The following is a 13,913-nucleotide window of genomic DNA, read 5'->3' as shown; positions in this document are numbered from 1 at the left end:
CATCCTTCCCTGCTCTGCTCCACTCCACTGCTACACAGATGGCACCTACTGGGCTGGCAGCAGCCTCGGAGAGCACGTAGGTCCTGGCCACGGCAATGGAAGCTGGTGGACGGGAGAGTGGATGTGCAGGCTCACGTGTGCCTGTGCAAACAGGATGCAAAGGGGTTTGGATGGTTCGTCTACTCACTGCGCTTCCCCAGAGGTTCACAGAGCTGAGCCGCTCGGCCCCACCTGAGGAGCTGCCCCTGGCAGTCGCTTGAGGCGACCGAAAAAGTGAGAGTGGGAGAGTGGCAGCCCCTCGGATGGGATGTGTTCAGAGAAGGAAAGGATGGCCCCGTTCACCCCCAGGAGAGGAGAGGGGAGGCTGGCCTGGGCCTCAGACCACGAGCTAGAACAGGCCAATATTTTCCAAATCTAGAAATGCCTAGGAAACTTTTTTTTTTCCTGGAGAAATGTCTAATTATGACAGGAAACATGACTGGATGCAGCACAAAGCACTCCTGCTGTTTGTCCGTCTCGGACGATAGCTGTGCCGGGGCCGCGAGGCGGCGGCAGGGGAGCTGCCCAGGCAGGAGAGCCCCGGCTGCCGCGGCGGCGCGGGGGGCCGTGGTGCAGGCTCGGCCCACCCGCGGGGATGCAGCCCTGCGCTGGCAAGCGGGGTGGTTGTGGGCGGCCTGGCGGCGCAGCAGCGTGGGCGGCCCTGTCCCCCCTCGTGGCGTGGGCGGGTGAGCGGGGCGCAGGGCCAAGCCATGGGGCACGGGGACACTGCACCCCTCCAGCCCTGGGGGCACCGAGGCAGAAGGTGCCCTGGGCTCCTCACCCATCCTCACTTGGCCCTTCCGAACCCAACTTGGCCCCCTCGCCCCTCGTTGGTGGGCACTCCGGCCGCGGGGGCCCTGCAGGAGAGCAAGCTCCAGCCGCCGCTCCCGGGGTTTGCACTTCTCCTGGGGCTGGGGGGAAGGGAGAAGAAACAGAGAAGAAGCAACAGCCTCCAGCTTTTCCCTTCCTCTAATCTTGCTTCACTCCCCCTTGCTCCCTCTCCCTCCCTCCCTCTCCCCTTTCCTCTCCCCTTTTCCCCTCCCTCCCTCCCTCCTTCTAATTCCTGCCGCTAGCTCGGAGCCTCATTCAGCAGCCGCTGCCGTGGAGTGTAATAGGCTGAAGATGCTGCCGCGCCCGCCCGGCGTCCACTTGTGAATGGGACTCGCCTCCTCTCCCTCCTCCGGCGGCGGCCGCGGGAAGCAGCCGGCCCGGCCGGACCGCAGGTGAGCGGGGCGCCGGGGCCGCGCCGGGGCCGCGCCGGGGCCGCGCCGGGACCGCGGGGCGGGGGCGGCGGCTGGCACGGGGCAGGCAGGCGGGCAGGCGGGCAGGCAGGCAGGCGGGCAGGGAGCGGGCGCCCGGCTCCGCCGCTCCGCTCGCGGAGCAGGAGAGGACCGAGCGGGGAGGACGCGTGTGCGGGCGAGCGCGCTCCGGAAACTTGACAGCGGCGGGGAGCCGCGGGTGGAGGCGCCTGCGGGCGGCGGGCGGCGGGCGGCGGGCGGCGGCGGCGGCGGGGCTGGAGCGGGGCCGGAGCGGGCGGCGGCGGCGGCGGGCGGCGCGCCGGGCGCAGCTGGCAACTCCGCCGAGGCGCTCCGGAGCGAGTCCGCCTGGATTTCCGTGCCGCGGCTCTGTGCAGAGCCCTGCTGGCTCCAGACCGGGAAGAAATAGGTCTTTCCCGAAAGGAGAAAGGCAACACTGTGGCAAACGTTTCTTTTCCTTCTCCCCCCCCCCCCCCCAAGCTCTTACTTAGGGGAGGGAGGGGGAGGGGAGCGCGAGCATTTGTCTGTTTTAAAATGTTCCTCCAGATTAGCAGATACTGAAAGCCCCGAACTGAAAATCTTTTTCTTGCACTGTAGCTCCTAGGCATGAAATGGATATGCAGAAATTATGAGTGCATGCAATGAAGGATACTCTATCCAGAATGAAAAGGGGAAAGACTCTGATTTTTATCTGGTTTTTTTTGTTTGTTTTTTTTTTTAATTTGCTTGCTGGCTTTCAAATGCATTACTATTCACAAGGTACCAAAATGGTATCTGTCTCTAACATGGGCTAGTCCAAAAATCATTAGACTCTTGGGTGATATACACACAAGCACATCTCTGAGAAAGGTAAAATAGATCAGGCTGGAGGTCCACATAAATACCATTAACTTTTAGAATATAACTGCTTCCCGTGCAGTCCTTCAGGAGCGCATATTGCAATCTGACATCATCATATAAATGCCTTTACCTTCTATAGAAGTCCCCCTTTATTGTCTACTCTTTTAAATATTCATTTGGTGAGGAGAGAGCTGGTATATGCTAGGAGATCTTCTTTGTAGCATTGCTACAAAGGACAGTGTGGCTATGTAACACAGTATTTACCTACCAAGATATCTGTGACAAAGAAACCTCTTTAGCAAATGAGGTCACTAATTCAGAAATTGGCCCTTTATAAGGAGAATGCTCATTTCTTTTTCGCATTCTAGTGGCTAGTAACTCCCTGGGAAAGACTTTCTTCCTGTTGATTTGTGATGGTCATACAATAGGAATTTCACAGACTGAACCGTCTATTAAGAAATTAAATTTTTTTGATTATTTAATAATAAAAGTCTTGAATGAAAAAAGCAATAACAGATTCAGAAGCAGGGAAGCAAACACTCAGACATGACTGAATGTCTTTTTCCCCCCTCCCTTCCTCTTAAGCTTGCTTCAATGTTTCTAAAGTGTGTGTGATTCTCCAGGTAAATACTTTGTTCTCTTTTCTACACTGGCTAACTTAATAGATAAATTTGCTTTTGATAATGAAATTCTGCAATAATTAATCTGATATCTGCCTCAAATCAGTTCTGTCCACTGAGATCTGAAACACAAATCGATGATCGTACTCAATCCTTTGGATGATTTTATATGGAGAGATACATAGAAGTAGATGGAAGTAGAATTGCAGATGTTTTCTTATGAAGAACATTTTCATAGCAGAGCATCAGCACAATTCATGTTGTTGGCAGACAGGCAGTAAAGAACAGGGGGGAGATTGAGAGCAAAAGGTCTGAGCTTCATACCTTAATGCACGAAGCATTTTTCTAGCATATTTCTCAGTCTACTACACTCTAGAAAACAGAAGTTTCTGACTGTACTTTTAAAGCAGTTCTCCTTCCTCTTGGAGGAGAAGAACAAAATAAAGTTACAAAACAAAGAACTACATCTTCAGTAAAAAATGTGAAATTCTTTAGGAAAATTGCTTCAAAGGCATCTTTCTCCTTCTGACTCTTGTGCTTTGGCCCTGCAATAGGAAATTTATATTTTCACCTCAGCCTTGCACTAGAGCATCTGGGAATGAGCAGGGACAAAATATGCTATTTGTAGCCTTCTCTACATCAGCTTCAACTTCGCTAAAATTGAAGTGTTTTGTGTCCAAAAAAATCACTAAGAACTAGATTACTTCATTACCGCAGAAGCTGCTACAGTCAAGTATGTCAAGAGATGAGATAAGTCATTGCAATTTATCATCAGCAGTTTCAGAAGGAAGATGTGTATGGAAACAGTTGACCGAGAGACAGGACAACAAAATCAAATTTTCGATTGCATAACAATATGGGGAAACTACAAAGATTAGAAGCATTTTCATGATTTATCTGATAAAATGTTTTAAAATATAACATGTGATTTCACCTTCAATTAATATGCCATTTCGATAATTTTTGATGTATTTAATTTAGTGCAAGAAACGTATGTGAAGTTCAGAGATGCAGTAGTTTAAGAGACTAACATTTTTGTATTCTGCAAGTGCTGAAACTGAACAAAGCATTTTGATTAAGAAGCTGTTGAGAAGAAACAAACGTTTTATTTCTGAGATTACTATGATATTCTCAGATACTGTTTTCTAACTCAGGTATCATAAAAATTTAAAGGAATTTCAAACTTAAAAGTAATATCTCCTCTTTCTTGGTGAACTCCTTAAAACCATTTGAATCCATTTTGTGAGCTGGATGTTTGGCCAAGTATCTTTAGTGTGTGAGAAACAGGCTTGTCATCTGGAATCAATTTGTTTGAAACAGTTATGCAGCATACTTTCTTGACTTTTTTTTATGTTAGAGCTTTTCTATTTGTATTTAAAACTAAAAGTCTGTGCATAGTTTTCTATGCTACACCCATTTGTTTTAAAACAGCACTTCAGTTTGTGTTGTTCATTTGTTGGGTCCAAGGAATGCTATAGAGTATCAGTCATATACTTCTAAGACTGTTGTAATATTTTAGGGGGAAATGTAGTCTTGTGTTTGAACTTCCATGCTGAAGACCTGGGATACTACTAGACTGTGAAATTATTGGTTCATTTACGGGCAAGCCTGCCTATGCAGAATTATTAAACTCATTCATTTTCTTTTTTTCTGTGCAAGGAAGGCGTTTAAAGTCATTGAAATATTACTGAGCGATAACCAATTTGTAACCGATACTCCCCGAGGGGCAGGTTTTGTGGAAGGAGCCGGAGGTTTTTCAGGAATCCGCGCGAGCGCCGAGTTTTCAGCACGGCTCCGGTTGCATCAACAGGTCCGGCGCGGGCGGCGGCGGGGGCGGAGCTGGGGGCGCCCGAGCGCAGGGGGCGGCGGCGGCGGGGCGCTGCGCGGGGGGCGGCGGCGGCGGGGCGCTGCGCTGCGCGGGGGGCGGCGGCGGCGGGGCGCTGCGCGGGGCGGCGGGCGCGGGCGCGGGCGCGGTGGGGCCGCTCGGCGCCGCGGCGGCGGGCGCTAGAGGGCACTGACGCTCTTCCGTGCCCGCCGCCTCCGGCCCAGCTGCTTTCCAGGGCGCTATGAAAAGCCGTTTTGTTACCACCAGCATTGCCGGCCCTCTCAGGGGAGACAGAATTCAATCTAGCTGCGGTTCGGGCTAATGCTCAGGCAGTTTGTCAGGATTAACATCTTTCTAGTCGGCGGATCGCGTTACCTTCGGCGTCGCGTTACCACCTTGGCGTGCACTACAAAGTTTGGAAATCGCGTAACTTTAGATTGTCTGATGAGTGCCACAGCTGGAGTCTCGATGTAAAATAAACAGCATCCATCCTCTCAGCCGCAGTGGTTTTTCAGGGACTTGCTGTCTCTTTCTCCCCTTTTCAAAGGCAGTGTCGTTCCCTGCTAAGCCGCAAGAAAGAATCTGGAGATAGAAAAAATGATATGGTAAAACAAGAAATACTTCTTTCAAAAATATTGTCAGTACTTGAGATATCTTATACACACATTATGGATAGGAAAAATACATTTATATTCAGCAAAACTCTGGTCTGATTTTACCTGTACAAATGAAAGTCTGTGGAGCTTACAACAGGAGAGCTGAAAACAGCAGTTGGTCCAAATTGTTTCCCAGGATCCTGGAACATCTTGGGAAATAAAGGAAATCGTTGCAGCCCATCATTGCAAATACTGACCAGAAAGGGCATGCACAGTGGCGTAGATATTAACGGGTTGCAGGCATGCAAGGGATCTCATTTCTACCTGCCCTGTTCCTACGTTCTTCCCTCGACACCACGTCTGGGCATTGCTGGAGGCAGGATGGTGGGCTGCACACATCTCTGGTTTGACTCGCAGACCAATCTAATCTCCGCGTGGGAGAAATAGGAACTACTGGTAATGGAGTGCAGGATTTTATAGTATTGTATTAGATCCACTTGGGCAGATACACAGCCAGACAAGCTAAAGTGTCTAACAGAAATTATTACCTATGACTTCGATGCCAAAAATGTCCGTGATAGTTGTGCCGTTCTCTGTCAATCACCTATTTTAGGGTATTAATTAAGAATTGCCTTATAGTGACAACTCTTGATGCGAGAATTAATACCTACTGTACTGGAAAGTGAGCCCTGCTTTGCTGAGGAGCAATGAGTTGCAAAGAGCAGCCAGAGACCCGTTAAGAGCCCGTCCTCTGTGCTCCAAGGCAGGGAGCATCCCTTATGCTGTTAGATGTGCTCCAGGTGGGTGGAAAAGTTAGCACTGCCAGTTGTGTTCGAGGCCCTCCAGAGAACATGACGGCATGGCTGGGACATTAGCAATGAGCTCAGAGACAAATATGTGGAGCAGCCAGCCGGATCCGCTGTGAGCAGTGCCCTTGGGGAAGGAGACATTGTGCCTGCTTCTGCCTGACAAAGGCGTGAGGCCTTCTTCCATCCCTGCTTGGGTGGTGCGGTGGCTTTCAGACGTCCCAGTCCCACTGAGCTCTGCTGGCCCCATGAGCTATAATTTAGCTCTTCAATTTTAAAGTGCTGGCTCAAGCAAATTCTAAAGGGTTTTTGTGTTTTTTCTCCAAAGTTTGGCAATGAGTAAGAGCCCTCTCCCTTCTGAATCAGCAAGAGTTCATCAGAATTCTTAATTGTAATGCAATGGCAGGCTGAGTTGAAGTAGTAGAAATCAATGTAAATGGATTAAAAGAAAAAGGACGAAGTAACTGAATGTAAAAGAGGAGCCAGGATTTTCCGCGGTGATTGGTGAATCATGCTGCAATAGGTTTCCAGATATAATTCATTATTATAATGATGATTTAATAGTTCATCAACAGGTAGACAGTAGCCACATTATAGACAAACTAACAGAAAATACAACTGTGGATCATGAAGCATTATAAAGCAAACAAAATTGAACAGAACTTTGATACATGAATACAAGGTATGGGAAATACTTATCTAGAAAGTAATCAGACTTAAGCTTTCATCTAATTGTATAGATAAGGTCTCACACTGTTTCACTGAAGTAAGCCACTGAACTCCCAATGATGTGATGGAGACACAGGCCCACATGGGCAAAGACTAGAGTGATGAGCAGAAAGAATTAAATTCAATAACCCTTTAAAATACAATCCACAGAATTTTAGTGTTTGGGAGCTTGACAGTACTAAGAGTTTAGCTCCCTTATCTTCCAGGTTTGTACAGTACTACTAAGGCAAGTTTTTTTATACTACCCTCACGGCAGGTGTCTGTCCTACCCAACAGCTTGGAAACAGCCTGGCTGTGATGGCTGTGCACAGGTTTTTTCCTTCCTTCTATCCTCACCCTAGCAAATGTGATAGAAATTATATTTATGGTGTACTCTCTTGCAGCCACCATTTCTTTTTGCGTGATCTCCTAATCATACAGAGCCAATGCTAACTTGGTAGGCTAAAATGTTCCTTAACTTAATGTAAACACCGCTGAAGATTTGCTTCTTCTGCACTGCATTTCAGTAGTCTTCATTTTATACAGTGTTATCATCGGATATTCTATGTGAAAGTATTTTATTTAAGGTTAAACTGATGTCATAGAAACTCTGGTTCAGCATAATTTTTATCCCAGTGAGGCTGCTGATGTATATTTTTAAATAAAATAAAACTTCAGAAACATATTAATTGGTCTCAGTGGTTAAGTTAAATAGTTAAATACATGCATACATATCATTCTGCCACGGATAAGTCATTAGTTCGGTATAAACCAGAAATGATAGCTCTATTTGAATCAGGAGACTAAACCCTATTTCCATTAATGCTAACTGTTTTATTAATACACGCATGTGTCGGCATTAAGTCATAAATTTAAATGGTCTGTCCCTTCTTGATTTAAAGTAATTATCTCAAAGATCTTGGCTGCTGAATGAATAACTGCATTACTCCTTTCATCTTTTATCAGCTAACTTTTTTTTTTTGTGTGTAGACATTGTAAGGCAAACAAAAGAAATAGAGTTTGTTTAAAGTTGGCTGGCATTTGATATTAGAATTTTAGAACCAAAAATATGTGTTTTTATTATCAGAGCAGAATACCTGTAACTATACCAGTCCTTGGATAAGGACTCTCCAATCTTTTTTAGAGCTGTTTAGTCACATACCTTTATGCATGTGCCTACAACCTGGGTGTATTTTATACATATATGTGTGTATTTTCATTTATATATTTAGAATTAATTTTTATTTGCTACTAGAAAATTTTAATTGTGGAAACAGGCAAAAAAATGCAGCCTTTAAACTATGAGTTCATTTTAGATTGCCATTCAAGATGGGATTGTAATGCATTTCTTAACTACAGAGTAATATATAGTCAGGGCAGAAATGATTATAAACTTTTTTTGAGAAATGACCCAATATTAACTGTAAATGGTTGAATGCTGTCAGATTAATTCAATGCATACAGAACAGTGATCAAAACCGCTAGTTTCATGTTGCATGTAACCATCACTATTTATCTATGAGGATGACGAAACTGATGTAACTGAAGAATCACTCAAACTTTTATCCAATGCATACAGCGGACAGATTTTTTTTTTAAAGGTAACTTCTCCTTACCATTATTTTCCAGCATATTTGCTTGCAATTGAAATTCTAGTGAAAATTTTTAATATTTCAAATTAGTGAAAGTTACCATTCATTCACAGTTTCAAACCCAATTTCTTCTGGACATAAGGGGTTCCAAAATTTTGAAAAGCAGTTGAATAATAATTTTATTTGGGGTTCGGATTCAAATAGGAAACTTTGTCCATCACTGATTGTTGCCTTTTTATTTGTTCCTGTTCCAGTTATAGCTGGTATAGCTCAGAGAATAAGCCTGATTAGTATGCATTTCAATTCTTTTAGCACGGTTGCAATTTACATAGCATTTCTTTTTCTATAGTAAGAAAAACATAGCAGGCATTGGCATTTACATACAAAAGGGCTGATTAGGTAGCAAGGCAAGTAATTGGAGGTCAGACTTAAGATGGGCGTTAGGGTTCCTTCTTTCCTTAAAAATTGTGAATTGCGCAATATTTATATGAAAAAAACTATGTTCATAAACTATGAGTATGTACCTGAGTTTCAAGTACTGAATTTAACACTTCTCTTAGAGAGTATGTGGTTTTCTAGGCTGCAATCTTTGCCTATTTTCTCTCCTTTTTTGTTTTTCTCCATGTTTTCACATGTCAAGGCATAGTTTCATAGTACATGACCCTGAGTGGTGAAGCTAGTTTAAGGTGATCCCTTCCTCAGCCTTGGTAAGACTCAGCCTCTGGGTCAGTGTCGCTGCATGATAGTTCCTGATTTCTCAGGTTCCTCCATCATCTCATTGAGTTCACTGAGTTGTTTACATTTAGATGGTATTTCTTGTACGTCAGTTTACTAGGTACTTCTCCCCTTCTGTAGCAGAAAGTCTACTATTCGGTGAACTTCTTACCTTCAAAGTTTCACACTTTTCCGTACCAACCTTGCACTGCCCTCCCATTGCCTCTGTTTTATCAGGTACGCCAGACCCTGCTTTTCCAGCGTTCTTTTTTCTCTTTTTCTCCTTTGCCCAACCACCTTCGCTCATCCTCAAATGTGGAGACATCCTTCTCTGATTGACTGGGTCAGACTGAATCAATGCTTGCCTTGTTCGAGTTTCTCCTTCAGCTATTATGAAGGAAGCAAGGACTTCCCACTTCTAGACTGTAACTTGATAAAACCCTTCATAATCCCTCTCCAGTGCAGGGTGCTGGGCTCTAATCATCTGTAGGCAGGTGGGCAGTCTTATAGGTAGTAAAGCCCAGTTACCTTCCTCACACGCTACTTAGTTTGTTGGAACCATAGGCAGAAATTTTACTTTCTTTGTATTTAGTCAGATTCATGGCAAACTACTGGGAACAGTTAGATACAATAAAAAATAATTCTCAGTATTTTCAGTGACTTCCTACATACTTAATTCATGACCAACAAAGCTCCACGTTTCAGTAAGATGGTATTGGTGTGATCTGAGAAATACTCAAGCAATCTCATAAAAAAAGAAATGGAAACCAGCCTTACTGCTGCAGTAGAACATGTCTATACAATATGCATGTATATTGCATGCATGTATATATGCATGAATATGCAGATGTCATATACAATTAGGACATGATGAACTCTATTGAAAAAAGAAACACAAGGATTTACTTCATGCTACAGTGGTGTGCTGCAGCTCTACAGCATCACAAATTAGTAAGTGGCTGCTGGCCTAGTTTTCAAAAGAAGAAATCAAAGTACACTTAAAGCAAAAGTAAAATTACAAAAGTCTACTTTGTTTTGAATGGCATTGAATTGACATTGAATACTACCTTACTGTGGCATTAAGTGGCTGTTTATATATTTAGCAAGCTATGGAAGTGTCCACTTTAGGTAATACACTCTCAGAATTTTGTCGTTGTTGTTAGCAGAATTTTTAAAATGACTTGTATGAGCAGACAAGAGAGGATCAAACAGTTTATCTGGTGTTACCTACTTTGCTAGGTAAAATTCTGCCTGGTCCCTCTGGTATGAAACAGGGAAGCTGTTTTGGAGTCCATGAGGTTATTCAGTTGATACAGGTATTATTGAACAGGGAACATGATACAGAAATTTAAACTAGTCTTTTTTTTTACATTGACTCATGTTTTTAAACAGAGCTTAGGAGGAGGTGTGTGTTTCGTGGCTAAGTCAGTTTTTAATCCTACTGGCGTTAGGAATGCCACCTACACCCTATCATATGTGAGAAATTGCACTAATATAGGTTTAATTATCCAATCAAATTGAACAAGAAATGAGTCTGGCTGAAATAATCAAGTCTATAGAGAAAATGCCAGCTCTGATACTTCCCAAGATTTGACAGTTGCTTGTTGTCGTGACCTTGGTTTTTTTATGTCTAGCTAGAGGTCAGGGAGTATGGGATCTGTAATTACTCTGTTCAGAAGATTGTGTAGGCCATCCTCTGCAGCAGACTTGAACCAGATTGTCTACATCTATCAGATTACTGACTGACTGGCTACAAAGCTGGAAATTTTGTTCTCGTAGCCATTAAATCCTGTTTCCGAATATCATCATGTACAGTCTGTGGAACAATTTAGCCTTTATGATTTTCACATTCAAAATGAATGATCAGCAAGTAATTTTTGGAAAGCTGTACAAAATGGGAGATATACCCAAAATGGGGCTTTTAATTTTTATTTATTTTTTACAAAAAAATTATAGAAGGCCATTGTTACTGTAAACATTATTAAGTAAACAAAATTTAAAATGTCTATGAGAGACTTTTCCCCTGGTGTTAAACCATTTTGCATACTGGAGGAGAGAAGAATGTTTTTGTTCAAGAGTTATACCCCATCTGGAAATTAAATCCATTTTTACTAGAAATGAAATCATTCAAAATAAACTGCACAAAAACTTGTGTTTTAACTGTTCCCATGTGCTTAAAAGTAGGCTATATTTAACCCGTAAATACCTCAGGCAGTTTATTAGTCAAGTTAACGAACGCTAATTGTTTCTTGAATTAGAGATCATCAGCTCCTCCTTTCATGCTTTTCCATAATGATACAAGCAGTATTTTGTGTCATTCAGATATGACAGTTTCCTGTTTCATGTTATTTATATATGCAGCTCCTGTGACTTAATGGAATAAACATAAAAATTGCATACGCATTAACTTCCTTTCTCATTCTTACCAACAGATTTTACATGTTTCCCCTTTGGGTTTCATAAAAGGCTCCAAGCCTTATTTTCCAACAAATTAGAAACATACCCAGTTTTTTAATGACATATGAAGTGTTTTAAATGCAAAGACATGAATTTCTAGCTATATCTTCATGCCTCAAAATAATTTGTCTGTTATCTTTAGTAAGCCAGGCATATTCATTATGCCTTCTTAAGCCTGTATCCTTATGAATTGAGATGTCAGTTTGAATGACATGAAGCCTTTTCACAGCTGTGCCTTGAAGGACGGACACCTTTCTGCCATGAATGATACCAGAAAAAGTCCTACTGCAAAACTGTTTTTTCTCAGTTCTCAGTAGTGTGGTGAGGCCACTTCCATAATCCATGGAACTGTTGCTAAAATTAGGGGTATATGTATGGCTATGATGTTGAAGCTGTATAGGGAACTGAGTAAGAGATCCCTGTTCGTTAATTGTGCCTTCTCATTATGCACTTTTAGTATCCTCCCTACATCCCAAAAGAATCCTAGAATGAAAGAAGAGGAACATTATTCCTCATTTCTGGAGAGGAATTCTTTCTATCTCAGTAATCACCTTCAAAATTACAAATCAGCTGAGAGGACAGTGTCTGGGCTGACTTCTAGCTTCTGTTCAGTTTGCAGGCAAAATAGTGGAAAAGGTAACTTCGTCTAGGTGCTTTTGCTAATGGAAAGGGAAGAATGAAAAACTTAAATCTATTTATTTCTCCTATTTCAAGAGAGTTCTTTCAGCTGACTAGAAGTGTATGCACCCACTTGTGTCTCCTTTGGGGGAAGTATTTGGAAAGTGTGGAGCATTTGATGAAAACTCTTGTATTACAGAGGCAAAACCCCTTGATTCTCACAAGTACTTTTGTGTGTCCTGGTGATAGACCATCTAAAGAGCAGCTTCTAAAGCATAATATTAAGACAAATTAATTCAACTGAAAAATAATTTCAACTTGATAGGGCATTTTCAAACACAGAATGAAGCCCTTCAGTAATATGCATCCCATCAAGTCTTTGGTATAAAGATCCTGTTGGACCTACTATATTTGATATATATCCTATTATATATTTTGTGTGTGTGTGTGTGTGTGTGTGTATGTAATATATCCTATTGGAGCAGCATGCCCCAGAGATACTGTAGTGTTCATTTTGAAATGCTAGAACATTTGCAAAAAACTGCTACTAGTGGCAAAAGGGTTAAAAAACATATGGGCTAGTTATCTGTCTAGAGCTTCAAACAGCCACATTCTACATCAAAAAGGGACTGCAGCAACTCCTTGATCAAAGCTAAGGTAATTTAATTATTTGCCTTCATGAATTAAGGGGTCCTTGAACAAGCTCAGGATGTCTGGGTATTAGAATATGGGAAATTTATTGTTTCACTCCTTCTAATATTCCAACATCAAAGAGAGCTTTTTCCTATAAACAAAGCAGTCTGAAGTCAACAAATTCAAGCAAGGGCTAGTGTGGACAGATATGGTTTTCTAGGATCACTGTGAGCTATAAATTAAGCTGATTCCTGTGGGGTGAGATATTTACCGTTGTAATTCTTTGTGTTTATTTTATATAGCTAAACATCTGTACTGAATCTTGCAAAGCAAAATGCTTAGTTCCTACTTCTGTAAGCTCACTTAGTTGACATTGTTTTTCCTGTTTCTTAATTTTACATAATTTTTCATGTTTTGTTTTGTAAACCTCTATTTACCAAGCTATAAGGGGCTTGTTGACCACGTCATACTTTGAGATTCTAATTAACATTGTCTAACGTTAACTGTGCACCGTAAGAGTTCACAGGTGATTTCTCCAGCACCCCAACCAAAAAAAAAAGAAGGAATTTGGGGTGGCAAAATTTATCTAAAAGAACATTGCTTAATCCCAAGCTCTCTCTGTGCTTCTGACCATTGATGATAGTCGTGCTGGTTCAGGATTGTATGGTATTGAGGCAGAAATTGGTTGGCATTTTCAAAACTCTAAATATGGCAGTGATGTTCACGCTAATACAAGAAGGGATTCTCAGCCTGCAAAAATAAATGTCACTTTATTTCTGGGAAAGATTCCTTTGTATCTTCCACCTTCATTTTTGTTTTTGCCCTTTCTTCTTTTGCTCAGCCAGACTTCCTTTCACTGTTGGGGCCCAACCCCTATTTTTTCCATGTTCATAGTGTTCTGAGTGGACAAACATACATACTGATATTTCACATGGTAAGTGCCAGTCTTAGTATGTGATGTATGTTTATCTGCTGTATCTTTTCTGTGTAAAAGCTTTCTCTTTGCATGTGTTGTCCTGATTTTGTATGTGTATAATGCTGACCTAGAATGATCCTGTGTGTCAAACTGCTGTTGAAGCCAGTGAGATCTCTTTGCGCAGAGTATTTCCTTCTATCTTAGTAAGGAACAGAAATAAAGTAGTGGGATACAAGTCAAAGAGACAAGAAACAAATTCAGTCACTACATGTGGTGACAAATGCTTCTGAGAC

General features: G+C 42.5%; 1 protein-coding gene across 1 annotated transcript in view; it reads left to right on the top strand.

Annotated features, from left to right (window-relative positions):
- Positions 1-1,126: 1,126 nt before the first annotated feature.
- CDH11 (cadherin 11) overlaps positions 1,127-13,913 on the top strand; it is an 83,129-nt gene continuing 70,342 nt past the window's right edge. Inside the window, exon 1 of the mRNA XM_067302461.1 lies at positions 1,127-1,262. The gene's annotated coding sequence lies outside the window, so the exon portion shown is untranslated. The remainder of the gene's footprint in view (positions 1,263-13,913) is intronic.

This window comes from Apteryx mantelli, chromosome 10, assembly GCF_036417845.1.
Source record: "Apteryx mantelli isolate bAptMan1 chromosome 10, bAptMan1.hap1, whole genome shotgun sequence".
Lineage (NCBI taxonomy): Eukaryota > Metazoa > Chordata > Aves > Apterygiformes > Apterygidae > Apteryx > Apteryx mantelli.
This window is presented reverse-complemented; position numbering and strand designations above follow the sequence as displayed.